Source organism: Vombatus ursinus, unplaced genomic scaffold (genome assembly GCF_900497805.2).
Source record: "Vombatus ursinus unplaced genomic scaffold, bare-nosed wombat genome assembly UNPS02014779.1, whole genome shotgun sequence".
NCBI lineage: Eukaryota > Metazoa > Chordata > Mammalia > Diprotodontia > Vombatidae > Vombatus > Vombatus ursinus.
In genome coordinates, this window is record NW_020954557.1 from 29,758,503 (window position 1) to 29,771,449 (window position 12,947).

The following is a 12,947-nucleotide window of genomic DNA, read 5'->3' on the forward strand; positions in this document are numbered from 1 at the left end:
AGTTTGTTTCTTGTTCTTCTGTGTCACCATAATAACTTTCTCTGGGCAGATTATTTTTTTTTGGTTTTTGCTCCTCTTTTTTTGTGCCTTTTTCCTTTCTTTATATTTGATCTTTGCTCCCAGGGTGGAAGGAGCTTCTTATACCAATGTCTTCAGTCCCTGGCTGTTTATGTGTTGCTTCACTGTTTTTTCCCTGAGGCCCATGGGGGACCCTTATGTCTGGTGCTGTATTAAGTGGTGCAGTGCTGGGTGGCTGGCACTACTGGAAACCATAGGGTTCTGGTAGCTTACTTGGTGCTGAGCTGGGCTAATGGTGGTGTCTCATGTGTGCTGAGGTCAGGTGAGGTTTTCCTGAATTTCCCTGGGACTATACTAAAGAAAGTGGAGGATACCTGTTTTCCTTTGGCTGTGCTGAAGCATGAGAAGGTGGAGGTCCAGCCTCTGGGTGACACCTGCCCAGAATCATACTGGGGTCCAACTGTGGTAAGATACCTGCTTTCTTAGATCTACACTGAAGCACATTGTGGTCCTCTGAGCTGGAGTCTACATTTTCCCCTGGCTATTCTAAGGCACATTGTGGGGCTTGGTGTTGGCATTTTCCTACACCACTACACTGGGGTTCAGGATTTCCCAGAGTTTTGCTTTGTTGGATCTTGCTGCTGGCATGCTGGGATGCTTTCTGTCCTGGAATGAACTCTTTTACTCAAGCGAGATGTACCTTTCTTGCCCATCCTCCAAGTGTCCCAGGCTAAAAGACCACTCTATCCCATCTTTCTGCTGGCTCCACTGTTCCTAGATCTATTCCGGGGTGCTTTTATGATTTAATATTTTTGGAGATGAATATGGCAGAGCTACAGCAATTTATTGCTTACTTCACCATCTTGGCTCTCAAAAGTCTCTACCAGATAGTTTTGATAATTATTGCCTTATAGTATAGTTTAGGACCTGCACTGCTAAGCCTCTTTCCTTTCATTTTTTTTTTCCTATTAGTCACTTTCATATTCTTGACTTTTTGTTCTTCCAAATGATTTTTGTTCTATTTTTTTAATTCATTTTTTTTTGGTAATTTATTAGGATGGTATTGAAATATATAAATTAGTTTAGGTAAATTATCTTTTTCATTATATTGATCCCTTTCATCCATGAACAATTACTATTTCTCCAATTATTTAAATTTTATTTTATTTGAAAATAACATTTTTTAAAAATAATTTTATTTATATAGTTCTTGGGTTTGTATTGGCCAGTGTACTCCCAGGAACTTCACACTTTCCAGATTTATTTTAAAACAGACATCTCTTACTATGTCTTATTGAACTTTTTTTTGGTGATATATAGGAATGCTAATGATTTATGTGGATTTTATATATTTCAAGTGTTTTTTAATAGAAATGAGCATTGTGCTTTATCAAAAGCTTTTCTGCATCTATTGATATAATCATGATAAAAAAAGCAAACTTTTATTATTCTCTTCCACTATCTGATCTATGCCATCATGGATTGCATGCACGCTCCCAGGAAGGGCCCATCTCAGTTGGCTCTGCCGTACTACCACAGCATGCCCATGTGGCTGAAGCTCACCTCAGACAACTTGAAGGAGCAGATCTACAAGCTAGTCAAGAAGAACCTGATGCCCTCCCAGATCAGTGTGATCCTGAGGGAATCTTACAGTGTGGCACTAGTACGCTTTGTGACTGGCAACAAAACTTTGAGAATTCTAAAGTCCAATGGACTTGCCCCTGATCTTCTTGAAGATCTATATCACTTGATCAAGAAAGCTGTTAATATTTGAAAGCATCTTGAGAGAAACAGAAAGGACAAAGATTCTAAATTCCGTCTGATTCTGAACAGGAGCTGAATTCACCAGCTGGCTTGGTACTACAAGACCAAGAGAGGGCTCTCACCCAATTGGAAATATGAGTCATCCACAGCCTCTACTCTGGTTGTATAAATTTTGCTTTATGTATTAAAAATAATAAAGTCACATCTAATTGAAAAAAAACCTTATTATTGATATAATCAGTTATGTCAAAATTTTCCTTATATTAAATCATCCCTGCTTTCTTGATATAAACCCCACTTGGTCATAATATTTAATCTTTGTAATGCATTGCTATAATCTTATAGCTAATATTTTATTTAAGAGGGGGGGAGCCAAGAAGGCAGAGGGAAAGCAGTGACTTGCTTGAGCTCTGTCCCCAAACCCCTCCAAATAGGTATAAAAATGACTCTAAACAAATTCTAAAGCAACAGAACCCATGAAAAGACCAGCCAAAGATAGCCTGGATGGTTGATCAGAAAGGTATATTGTGCCAGGCTGGGAGAGGAGTGCAGTTCAATGTGGTCATGCAGGCCATGGAGACCCTGGAGCAGGCCTCAGGGGACTGAATCGCGGGCAGCTGTGGCAGTTTCCAGACTTCTTAACCCATGAACACCAAAGACAACTTATAAGGTCGGTGGGAAAAGTCTGTGACTGCAGTGAGAGAGGAGCTAAGTCTGAGCTGCAAGTCTGGAGTGCTTCCCGGGGCCCCAGCTTTTTCCTGAGCTTCCGGTCCACAAACTGAAGGGGAATTGAGTGACTAATCAGAGGGGGATTGCAGGGATCTCTTTGCCTTTGCTGAGGCAGGGATATCTTGCTTTAACAGTGCTTGGATCTGGGTTGCAGTTCTGAGGGGTGGTCCTGGGGGGAGGAGGAATGCTGGTGTGGTGAAGTTTGTTGTGACTGTGGAGAGAAAACACCTTGCCCCTTATCATAACACCCTGGAAGAACTCAAAATTTTCAGGTCCCTAGAAGTATCTCTGAAAACAGTTCTGCAAACCCCTAAAGCTTGGGACAGTACATTCTCCACATTGGAAGCAGACTCTTACCTTAACAAAGAGTTTAAAACTCAAGTAATTGGCAAGGATTATAAGTAAGCAGCACAAAAAGAGTCAGACTATATTATCTTACTTTGATGACAAAGAAGATCAAAATATACAACCAGAAGAAAACAATAAAGCCAACGTTTCTACATCCAAAGCCTCCAAGAAGAGTCTGAATCAGTCCCAGGCCTTGGAAGAGGTCAAAAGGGATTTTGAGAAGCAAGTAAGAGAAGTAGAGGAAAAACTGAGAGTGATGCAAGAAAATCATGAAAAACAAGTCAACACCTTGCTAAAGGAGACCCCCAAAAATGCTGAAGAAAATAACACCTTAAAAAATAGCCTAACCCAAATGGCAAAAGAGGTCCAAAAAGTCAATGAGGAGAAGAATGTCCTAAAAAGCAAAATTGGACAAATGGAAAAGGAAGTCCAAAAGATTACTGAAGAAAATACTTCCTTAAAAATTAGAATAGAGCAATTGGAAGCTAGTGACTTTATGAGATGGGATGATTCTAAAAATCAATACTGGCTAGGAAAAGGTAAAAAAGGGCAATCATCTCCTTAAAATGGAGTGAAAGGAAGACTGTTACAGAGGAAGCAGGTTGGAGTGGAGGGTTGGTAATGTTGGAACCTTACTCTTATCATATCTGTGTTAAAGAGGAAACAGTGTACATATCTGGAGGAGTGTAAAAGTCTTCTGTATTTTTAGAGAGGTGAGAGGAATGAGGGAGAGTAAAACAAATACAAAAGAATGAAAAATTAGAAAACAATGTAAAATATCTCATTGGAAAAACAGCTGACCTGGAAAATAGATCCAGGAGAGAGAATTTAAAAAATTATTGGACTATCTGAAAGCCATGATCAAAAAAAGAGCCTAGACATCATCTTTCAAGAAATTTTCAAGGAAAACTGCCCCACGGGGGCAGCTAGGTGATGCAGTGGATAAAGCATTGGCCCTAGATTCAGGAAGACCTGAGTTCAAATTCGGCCTGAGACACATAACACTTACTAGCTGTGTGACCTTGGGCAAGTCACTTAACCCCATTGCCTAGCAAAACAAACAAAACAAAAAAAAAACTGCCCTGATATTTTAGAACAAGAGGGAAAAACAGAAATTGAAAGAGTCCACAAATCTCCTCCTGAAAGAGATCCCCAAAGGAAAACTCTTAGGAATGTTGTAGCCAAATTCCAGAATTCCCAGGTCAAAGAGAAAATATTACAAGCAGCCAGAAAGAAACAATTCAAGTATTGTGGAAACACAATCAGGATAACACAAGATTTATCTGCTTCTACACTAAGGAACCACAAGGGCTTGGAATTTAATATTCCGGAGGGCAAAGGAGATAGGATTACAACCAAGAATCACCTACCCAGCAAAACTGAGTATAATCCTGCAGGGGAAAAAATGGTCATTCAGTGAAATAGAGGACATTCAAGCATTCTTGATGAAAAGACCAGAGCTGAATAGAAAATTTGATTTTCAAATACAGGACTCAAGTGGAACATGAAGAGGTAAACAGGAAAGAGAAATCATAAGAGACTTATTAAGGTTGAACTGTTTACATTCCTGCGTGAAAAGATGTTATTTGCAACTCATGAGATCTTTGTCAGTATTAGGGTAGTTGGAGGGGAAAAAAGTATATGTACATATTTATAGATATAGATAGATAGATAGATAGAGGGCACAAAGTGAGTTGAAAATGAAGGGGTCATATCTGGAGAATAAAATTAAGGGGTGAGAGAGGATTATACTAAGAGAAGGAGAAAGGGAGAGGTAGAACGAGGTAAATTATCTCACAAAAAAAAAAAAAACAGAAAAGAACAGGCTCTTACAGTGGAGGGGAAATGGGGGAAGGTGAGAGTGAATGAGTGAATCTTACTCTCATAAGATTTGACTTAAGGAGGGAATAATACACACACTCAATTGGGTATGGAAATCTGTCTTACCCTACAGGAAAATGGGAGGGGGACAAGACAGTAGGGGGATGATAGAGAGGAGGGCAGATTGGGAAAGGAGGTAATCAGAAGCAAATACTTTTGAGGAGGGACAGGGTCAAAAGAAAGAATAGGATAAATGGGGGGCAGGATAGGATTAAGGGAAATAGAGTTAGTTTTTCACAGCATGTCTACTATGGAAGCGTTTCACATAACTGCACATATATAACCTATATTTAGTTGCTTGCCTTATCAATGAGGGTGGGTGGGGAGGGAGGAAGGGAGAAAATTTGGAACCCAAAGTTTTAAAAACACATTTAAAAAATGTTTTCACATGCAACTGGGAAATAAGAAATACAGGAAATGGGGTACAGAAATCTATCCTGCCTTACAGGAAAATTGAAGGGGAAGGGGATAAGAGAAGGGGGAGAGAGATAGAAGGGAAGGCAGACTTGGGGAAAGGGTATTCAGAATGCATGCCATCTTGGGGTGGGGGGAGGGGTGAGATGGGGTGAAAATTTGGAACTCAAAATCTTGTGGAAGTAAATGTTGAAAACAAAAAATATATAAATAATATTACCACATTAAAAAAAGGGGGAAAAAACTACATATAAAAAAAGAAAAATAAAAAATTAAATTAAATTAAAAAATTAAAAAATAATATTTTATTTAGGATTTTTGCATTCCCATTCATTGAGGAAATTGATCTATAATTTTCTTTCTCCATTTTTGCTTTTCCTGTGTTAGACATTTGTATCTTATTTGTTTCATAAAAAGAGTTTGTTAGGATGTGTTCTTTGTCTGTTATTCCAAATAATTATTTAATATTGGAATTAGTTGAACTTTAAATGTTTGATAGAATTACTTGTAAATCTGTCTGGTCCTGGTCCTTTTTTCCTACAAAGCTCATTCATGTCCTGTTCAATTTCTTTTTCTAAAATAGGTGTATTTAGATTTCTATTTTGTCTTCCTCTAATTTAGGCAACTTATATTTTTATGAACGTTTTTCCATTTCACTTAGTGTTAAATTTATTGGAATATAATTGCAGAAAATAACCCCTTATAATTGCTTTAATTTCATCTTCATTAGTGGTATATTCACCCTTTTCATTTTAAATACTAGTCATTTGGTTTTCTTCTATTTAAAAAATTAAATTAACCAATTGTTAATATACTTTATTGTTTTTTAAACAAATACTAGTTTTATTTATTAATTTAATGGTTTATTATATGTGCAGTTTTATTATTCTAATCTTTAAATTTTAGGATTTCAAATTTAGTATTTAATTGGGGATTTTCATTTTGTTCTTTTTCTACATTTTTAATTACATCCCCAGTTCATTTGCCTGCTCTTTCTCTATTTTACTGATGTCAGCATTTAGAGATATACATTTTCCTCTGATAACTGCTTTTGATGTATCCCAGAAGTTTTGATGTCTCATTATTGCCATTCTCTTAATGAAATATTGATTGTTTCTACTTGTTCTTTAATCCATTCATTCTTTACAATTAGGTTGTCTAATATCTAATTAGTTTTTAATCTATGTTTCCATGATCGCTTATTAAATATAATTTTTATTGCATTGTGATATCAAAAGTAGAATTTTAGTATTTCTGCTTTTCTTCTTTTAATTAGAATTTTTTGTGTCCTAATATATGGTCAGTCTTTGTAAAGGTACTATTAATCCCTGATACAGAAGTGTGCTGTTTTCTATTTCCATTCAGTTCTCTCCTGAAATCTATGATATCTAACTTATCTAAAATTCTATTCACTTCCTTGACTTCTTTCTTATTTTTAGGTTAGATTTACCTAGTTCTGAGAGGAGAAGATTAAAGCCCCCCAGTCTTATAGTACTACTATATATCACTACCTGTAATTCATTTAAGTTTTGCTTTAAAAATTTAGATCCTATAGTATTTGGTACATATAGATTCAATATTTATATTGCTTCTTTGTCTATAGTAACTTTTAATTAAAATGTAGCTACCCTGTTTATCTCTTTTAATCAATCCTATTTTAGTCATAACTTTGTTTGAAATCATATTTGCTACCCCTGACTTTTTTACATCAGCTGAGGCATAATAAAGTCTACTGCAACCCTCCATTTTAACTTTAGGGGTATCTTGCATTCTTAGATGTGTTTCTTGTAAACAATATTTTGTTGGATTTTGATTTTTAATCCATTCTGTTATGAATTTTCATTTTATGGGTCAGTTCATCCCATTCAGATTCAGTTATAATTATTATTTGTGAATTTCCCTCCATCTTATTTTTATTCACTATTTTACTTCTCAGCCTCTCCTTTAACTTGTCCCTGTTACCTTATCTTCTCCCCTTACCCTCCTATTCTTTATTCTATCCACTCCTCTAAGGGTCCCTCCCTTATATTTTCTACCCGTTACATCTTAATCTACACATTCTTCTAGAAATCTCTCCCCTCCCTGTCCCTCAGTCCTCTCACCTCTCTAAAAATACAGAAGACTTTTACACTCCTCCAGATGTGTACACTGTTTCCTCTTTAACCCAGATATGATAAGAGTAAGATTCCAACATTACCAACCCTCCACCCCGACCTGCTTCCTCTGTATCAGTTCTTCCTTTCACACTCCATTTCAAGGAGATGATTGCTCCTTTTTACCTTTTCCCAGCCAATACTGATTTTTAGAATCATCCCATCATACACAACCCAACCCCAACTTTTGTTTCAAACTCCACTAGTAATGATAGTTTTAAGAATAATGATAACATTTTCATATATAAGAAGTAAACATTTGACCTTAGTCTGTAAAATTTTCCTTATAATACTTCTGGATCTCTTACAAAATTTTCCATTGAGTTCTGGTCTTTCTGTCACTAATACCTGAAAGTCTTTCAGTTCATCAAATTGCTATACATACATACACACACATACATACATACATGTGTATATACATGTATGTATATGCACATGTGTACATATACATATCTATAGGTACATACATGTATGCATGCATATACATATATCTATAAATATCTATGTATGCATTATGTATATTTCATGATTATCCTCAATTTTGTTGGGTAATTTATTCTTGGCCATGACTCCAGGTCTTTGGTCTTTGAAATAAAATATTCCAAGACCTATGTTTTTGTTTTTGTTTTTTTAGTGCAGAAGATGCTAGGGCTTCTGAAACCCTGATTATATCTCCACATTATTTAAATTTAATTTTGAATTCTTTTTTAAGTGTTTCCAAGAGCTTTTTTGGGTTTTTTGACCATTTGGCATTACTCTTTGGGATAGGAGTGTGGTTGTTGTTGTTGTTTTTTAACCTCACAATCGTCCTCTGAATATGAGACTAGATTATTTTTTTTTTACACCACAGTTGCTACCTATAGTCAGGTCTCTTTGCTTAGTCCTTTTTATTTTGTTTTATTCTTTTTTAGTAGCTTATTTTTATAATTAGATTTCAATCCCAAGTTAGGAATAATGGTGTCCCAGGCCTCAGGTCCTCCTTACTGTTATTTAATTCTGCTTGAAGGCCCAAGCTCAGATGTGTTTCTTGACAAAATCACATCATTAAATTTTGGTTTTTAATTGATTTTGCTTTCTGCTTCTGTTTCATGCATGAATTATTCCCATTCCCATTGACAGTTATTATTACTAATATTGCATTTTCCTCCATCATATTTTCTTCTGTTTATCCTTCTCCTTTGCATCCTGTTTCTCTTCTAAAATCTTTTTTTTTGCTTCTGAGCACTGACTTTTGTTATCTGCCCTCCCTTTTATCATTCTCACCACCTTTTCTCTTACTCCCATCTCCTACTACTTCCTTGTTTGGTAAGATAGATTTCTATTAAAATTGAGTGTACACACATACACACACACACACATACACACACACACACACACACACACACACACACATATATTTTCCCTTCTTTCATTCTATTTAGATGACAGTGAGGTTCAAGAATTTTCATCCTCCCCCCAATCAATTTTTCACTTTACTGCAAAAACTCTTCCTTGAACACCTTTTTTTATGCTAGATAATTTTCTCATTCTTTATGTTCCTTTCCCCTTTTCCTATAGTATCTCTCCCCAACCATCCATTTTTAAAAATATCATCCCAACGTAATCAACTCATTCCTATGATCTCTATGTAGAATCTTTCCAATTACTCTAAAAATTATAAAGTATTAGATGTTACAAGTATCAACTCTACATATAGGAATTTAAACAGGGAATCACTTATTGAGTCCTTTATAATTTATCTTTCCTGCTTGTCTTTTTTTCGAATCATATTTGAAAGTAAAACTTTCTGTTCATTTCTGGTCCTTTTATCAGGATTATCTGAAAGTCTGCTATTTAGTTAAATATCCATTATTTCCCTTAAAGGATTATACTCAGTTTTGCTGAGTAGGTTATTTCTAGTTATAATCCTAGCTCCTTTGTCTTCCAGAATATCATATTCCAAGCCTTCTGATCCTTTAAAGTGGTAGCTGCTACATTTCATGTGCTCATGACTGTGGCTCTGTGATATTTGAATGATTTGCTTCTGGTTGTTTGCAATATTTTCTCCTTGACCTGGGAACTCTTGAATTTAGCTATAATATTCATGGGAGTTTTCATTATGTGAACTCTTTAAGGTAGTGATTGGTGATTTTTTTTCAATTTTCAATACACTCTGGTCTGGGATATCAGGGCATTTTTCCTTTATAATTTCTTGAAATAACATGTCTAGGTTATTTGATCATGGATTTTAGATAGTACAATAATTCTTAAGTCACCTCAATTTGATCTTGATGTCTTATGGAATTCTTAGCTTCCACTTGCCAAATTATAGCATTTAAAGAATTATTTTTCCCATTGGTGTTTTATACCTCTTTTTTTCCATTTGGCCAGTTCTGTTTTTCTGTGTCTCTTTAACCAAGTTGTTAATTGTCTTTTTATAATTTTCTGCCTTTGCTTTTATTTCTTCACATAATTTTTCTTCTTCAGTTCTTATTTAATTTTGGAAATCATTATTTAGCTCTTCAAGGAATTCTTGTTGGTCTTGTGTCCAATTCACTTTATTATTACTTTGAGACTTTACCTATAGCTGTTTATATTTCATGGACTTTTTTCTGAATTTATGCCTTGACCTTCCAATGTACAATAGTAGGTTTTTACATTTAGGATCTTTTTTTTTTGTTCATTTTTCTACTCTATTTCTTGACTTTGAACTTTAAATTAATGTTGGGCTCTGTTCTTGGCCTGGAGGGGTAGGGGTGGAGGTAAGGGCACTATCCCAAATTTAAGGGTTTTTCTCACTGTTATTCATAGATCTAGTTCTGGGAGTTTGGAAAGTTTTTAGTGCTTCCAAGATGGTGTGATTTGGGAAGAATTCTGGTCACTGTTCTCTTGGTCTGTGCTCTGGTCCTTACCTAGGAAGGACCCCAATCCCTTGGAATTGCAATCAATACTTCTCCTCAAGGTTACTACTCACCTTGGACCAAAAATTATATTTGAACTCAAGGTACTTGATCCCTTATTACCAAAAATTATACTATTTGTCAAGCCCCTGATTTCTCATGACAAAAAGTGCTCCTCTTCACCCTTCAGTTGTGGCAGGTATAGGAAATGGGGTTGCTAAACAACACCTTTTCTTGCCCCTTATGACAACACAAGGGTTTCTGGTAAAATTTCTTTCTGACCTCTTGAGTGATCCCCTTACCATCTCTGGCTTGAGAGTTTTAAAAGTTGCTGCTGCTGCTGCTGTCTCTACCATCAAGTGCCACCACTGGTGTTACATCCATATAGGTTCTGGGTCAGCCTCTACATCCATGTCACAGATCCTTCCTTCAGACATCCTTAATTGTTTTGGGCTGGAAGAATATCTCTGATCATTTTTTGGTTCTGTTGCTTTAGAATTCTGTTTGAGGTCTTTTAAAAAAAATAGTTGTTTGGAGGGGAATATTGTGAGACAGACTTTTCTGCACTGCTGTTTTCAGAGCTAGTTCTGACAATTTGGAAGTTTTTTATGCTATCCAAGGGATATGATCTGAGGAGAGCTTGGGATTGCAAGCACTCCTCTTTGCCCTGGAACTATGACCTAGAAGTGGGTGCAGGCAATGAGATTGCCAAACAGTGCCCTGTCCTTTTCCCTGTGTTACCACAGGTAACTCAAGTAATCTCATTTTGAAAACTTGCCAAATGCCCTTAGTGTGTCTGTTTTGAGATGTCCCAAAGCTGCTGCTGCTACTGTTGCTGCCTCCCAGGCCCCACAGTTGGTGTTTTTGCCACCTGGGCTCTGAGGCAGGTTCCATTCCAGTGTCCACAGATCTAGCCTTCTTATCTCCTAAGTTGTGTTGGTTTGGAGAAATGTCTCAGTTTGATATAAATGATCAAAACTCATTCAGAACAATAAATCTATTGTTTTTATTTATTGTGAGAAATACGTGTATATGTGTATATGTGTGTATGTGAAAGTAAATAATAGCTTTCATTTGAGAATCCTTTAAGCATTTAAGCATATAGTTAAGTTAGAAATTTTAATGACTCACTGATTAAATTGCACTTAGTGGAAAACTTGTTTGTGTAAAAAAATAATATGGATATAAGACCAAATATATTTCTGTACCTTTTTCAATAATTCTTCAATGTTACCTCAGGAATCTTTCCAGTTATCAACAGATTTCACTAATGAATTGTTCTAACAAAGAAACTTGAGTATGCATAGTTCATTTGGTTCTTGCAAAGAAGAAAACCATTTTATTTTGGCTATTTTAGGGTGAAAAAAAAAGAAAGGTAATGAATGTTGAAGAGGTACAGAGATATACATAGAATGTGTCTGCATTGAATCTGATGACAAATAAAAGTACTTTAAAGAGGCTGTGTTTAGTAAACTTTGAGAAAGATATAGCAAAGTTAAATTGTTTTTTAGTCTTTGATATATATATATGTACATATATACTCAAAGAAATGTGATATCATTAAACATTAATATGACTTTATGATTTCTTCATACATTTTGAATTGTTAAACTTTTACTAAATCATTCTACTTTGAAATCTAATTTATCAAACTATGATTAATTTAAGAATCACATTCACAAAACATTATTTTGACAGTTTACTACACTGATCATTTCTGAACCAATAGTCCAGAAAAATGTTCAGAAGAATCATGTACAAAAACATACTATTCAATTAAAATGGGGATGGGAAGAAAGGTCAACTTCTTATTACAATTACACTAAATAATTTCATCAGAAATTGAAAAAAAAACCTCTTCTTTCTTTGTTGTTAGTACCACTATAAATGAGCTGATTGTTTACTATTGAACATAGCAACCTTATAAACTAGATTTTTTTTTACATAGTTTCAATTTCAAACATTCTGAACTATTTTCCTCCTAAGTCTTTGAAATGATTCCAACATTTAATATTTTGGCAAATAAAATAAGAATAAATAAAGGCAATAAGCATTATAATAGTGTCATAAAAAACTGAGAGTCACAAAAGATAAATACAATCTAAAGAGACTCTGTAACTACTCCAAAAGAAAAAACAGAAATCCACAAGCATATACAAACCTTATTATAAATTTAAAAATACGTACGTGTTATGAATGAATAGAATACTCATAATTAGATACTACTGGTCAAACAGTCAACTAGTATTTACTAAGTACCTACTGGTCCAGTAGATAGTGTTGGGCCTGAAGTCAGGAAGAACTGAGTTTAACTTTCCCCCTCAAATATTTACTACCTATGTGATCCTGGTCAAGTCACTTAATTTCTGTCTGCCTCAATTTCCTCAGACATAAAATGGAAATAATAATACCTACCTCCAAGGGTTGTTGTGAGGATCAAATGAGATATTTGTTAAAAAAAAAAAAAAGTAAACACACTGACTGCTATATAATAAGCACCTAAATGCTTGTTCCGTTCCTCCTTCCTGCACTTATTATATGTTAGGCATTGAGTTAAGTGCTAGGGATACAAAGAAGGACCAAAAAAAAAACAAAAAACAGTTCTTACTCTCAAAGAGATACTTTGTTACAATACAAGGAAAGTCTTAACTCTCTCCATTTTGTGTGGCTGTGAACTTTGATTCTCAAAAACTGGGCAATAGAACATAAGATCTGAAAGACTCAAACAAACATTTGTGTTGAATATGAGCATGGTGAAGGA

General features: G+C 35.2%; 1 pseudogene; it reads left to right on the top strand.

The window, feature by feature from the left end:
• Positions 1–1,495: 1,495 nt before the first annotated feature.
• On the top strand, positions 1,496–1,951 carry LOC114045849 (annotated as a pseudogene).
• Positions 1,952–12,947: the final 10,996 nt, after the last annotated feature.